The following is a 3,078-nucleotide window of genomic DNA, read 5'->3' as shown; positions in this document are numbered from 1 at the left end:
GTTTCTCTACCCAATGTCTCCAGACTACATGGAGGGTGCAGAGGGCAAAGTCTTTTCTCAATGATGACTTTAGTTTTTCAATAGAGAATTTTGGTCTGGAAATCACATCCCATTTGGATGCCGATTTTGGTGATGTGATTTTGGTGTGAGAAATGAGTTTTAGGTTACAAAGTACCTTGTTGTATTGAGCTTTTGGATTGTGCTTTGGTAAGTAAAAATGAGACATTGCAAGATTGAAATTATTGTGTGTATGTTGTTACCACATAATTGTTATGGTAGCCAACTAACAAAAACGTTCCAGTGAACCAATAAGTATCCGAGGGACTCTTCAGTTTGATGGAAGTAGAGTGTGGATGGATGTCATCCAATACTCTCACTCATCCAAAAACATTTTGCAAAGAATGCAGGTCCTTCCTCTTCCACTCATTCTCATGGAATGGTGGGAGATCGAGCAAATCACAAAATTGTTGAAATGTGTCTCTTGGTAAAGATTTAGTTAATATATCAGCAATTTGATCATTGGTGTGTATGTATTGGAAATCCATGAATTTATTCTCGCAATGCTTTTTTATTGCAAAATACTTCATATTGATATGCTAGGTGTGGCGATAGTAATTAGGATTTTTGACAAGGATGATGGCAGATTGGTTGTTGCAATAAACAATGGTTGGTAATTTATGAGGTTCATGGAGCAAATGTAAATGGCGATAGAGCCAAGGGGTTTTTTTTTTTTTTCTTTCTTTTTTTTTTTGTTTTTTTGTGGATTTAGCAAGGGCAACAAGTTCGACAACTGTGGTCAATGTGGTGATGCATCTTTGCTTGTAGCAATTCCATGCAATGGCTATGGATGTAAAGGTATAAACAAAGCTTATCATATTTTTGAGGTTCTTTATTATGATACGAATATAGTAATACAACGACCATGGCCTGATGCATCCTCTAATAGTTGGTATGTATGTGCATTGCATGAATTTAGACATCAAAAACTAGCCGCCCTATTGTCTTTGTACAAATTAAGTAATCCACAATATTTGTGGTTTTGGCATATCACTCCTTGAGTTTTGTATGTTTGAAATTTTTTTGCAAAATAATGTTCTTTGCATCCTTGACATTTGTAGTTTCATTGTTTGAATTGGTGGTATGTGCATTAAAATTGTTAAGTAGATATTTGGTTGAGCATGCTGCTAGTTGCTACCTATGCAAGACTATCAATATTATCTTTTTGTGTTGGGAGGTTTCTTGAGTTTCATGAATGTCATACTCAAGATTGAAGGCACTGTCCAAAATCTACAACATGTCATGTCGATCTACCATGATTGTTTTTAAAATACATGGTGTAGTCATATCTTTGCAAGATTGCTTGAAATCAGGTATGTTGGTATAGAACTTGGTGTCTTGTAGTAGATTAGATACAAACTCTTTTTTTTTTTTTTTTTTTTTTTTTGCAAGATCAATTGTGTAAAGAGGCAATTGGATCTAACCATTTTGTGATGTGATGGGCTTACACTTTTCAATGCCTATAAGTCAACTTATTTGATAGGTTGATCCTTTGAATTTGATTTGTAAATCCTTGATCATGGATTCAACCTCCTTCTTTGCTTCATGTTACTCCATATCTGCGGCATGTAATTCTTTTGCTTGAGCTTATGCAACATTTTTGAAATTTATAATTTGAAAATTTATTATTAACTGATTTTTATTGTGTTATATATATATATATATATATATATATATATATTTTTGTAAGTTGAGGCTTGATCTAAAACCTTATTCAAAGGTTATTGAAATCCAAATGTATTGGAATCTTAGAAATTAAAGTTTAAAAAACTAATGAGGTTTTTTAAGATTTACAACAATTTGCCAATTAGATTGAAATAAAAATTTACACAATAGTAATAGACTTAATTTCTATTAATATTAAAAAATTTAAAATCCATTGCTTTGTAAGATTTAGAGATATTGGTACTATGAGATTGGTATCAAGGTTAGAATAAGAGGTTAGCCAACATCCAAATAGATTTTAGGATTTATCTTTTATTTGATAAGTTTGTTCTTTTTCAAATTATTTGGACTTGTTGTCAAATTAGTAATTTAGAGGTGTACAAATTTTGAGTCAAAATCTACAATTATATTATTATTTATTGAGGTTTTAATTTGCTAAAAGATTGATAAAGAATTTATTTAAGGATTAAGATTACATTAGAATTTGGTTTAGGATTTAGAATTTGATTAGGATTTTTTTAAGGATTTAGAGTTTTATTAAGATTTGATTTAGGATTCAAGGTTCAATTAGGATTTCTTTTAGGATTTAAAATTCAATTAAGATTTGGTTTAAGGTTTAAGATTTGATTCGGATTTGGTCAGGTTTTACTTAGGATTTATTAAAGATTTACTTAGAATTTTTTTATTTTTTAGTATTTTTTAAAGATTTTTGTCAATTCTTAAAGTTTTCTTTATATTTCTTTCATTATTTCTTTAAGATTTTAATTGGATTTGATCAAAATTTGATTAAAAATGTAAAGCTTTAATTGGATTTTATTTAAAATTTTATTAGAGTTATTAAGACTTTACTGTTGTAATTTCCATTTTATCTTCTATATCCAAGTGCCTTGTGTATTCTTAAGTAAGACTTTATATAATATACTATTGTGTGCTTTTATTTCTTCTTTTGTAGTTGTATGCTTATAAGTGAGTGCTTCAATATCTTTTTAATGTTGCAATATCATCTGATCTCGCTACTCAAGCTATGTTTGGTTGTTATCGACCTTGCAACGTACATGTTTTAAGTCTTTCATACTTGTAAAGATAGAAGGAGCATTTTGTTGTTCTTTAAGCTGTTCTTTGTACGTCATTGAGTTCAACTTATAAAGTAATGGTGAGTCTTGCATATTCTTGAATAGAAGTGTGATCAACCTTGTTTGTTGTTTTGTAGCTACACACTTTGAACTGCATCCAACGATACGAGCTTGTAGATGGTGCATCATAGGATTTGATATTGTAATTGAGTGTTTGGGGCTATTATATCCCAGTTCATATCTCCTCTCCTCTCTCTCTCTCTCTCTCTCTCTCTCTTCTTCC

At 30.4% G+C, this 3,078-nt stretch overlaps 1 long non-coding RNA gene across 1 annotated transcript; it reads right to left on the bottom strand.

The window, feature by feature from the left end:
* Window positions 1-1,059: 1,059 nt before the first annotated feature.
* On the bottom strand, window positions 1,060-2,833 carry LOC149986324 (uncharacterized). The gene is made up of 2 exons (XR_016501032.1): window positions 1,767-2,833; window positions 1,060-1,616 (listed from the first exon to the last, which is right to left on the bottom strand). It is a non-coding gene; the product is annotated as an uncharacterized LOC149986324 (long non-coding RNA).
* Between the last annotated feature and the right edge of the window lie 245 nt (window positions 2,834-3,078).

This window comes from Physcomitrium patens, chromosome 25 (assembly GCF_059467195.1).
Source record: "Physcomitrium patens ecotype Gransden chromosome 25, ASM5946719v1, whole genome shotgun sequence".
Taxonomy (NCBI): domain Eukaryota; kingdom Viridiplantae; phylum Streptophyta; class Bryopsida; order Funariales; family Funariaceae; genus Physcomitrium; species Physcomitrium patens.
This window is presented reverse-complemented; position numbering and strand designations above follow the sequence as displayed.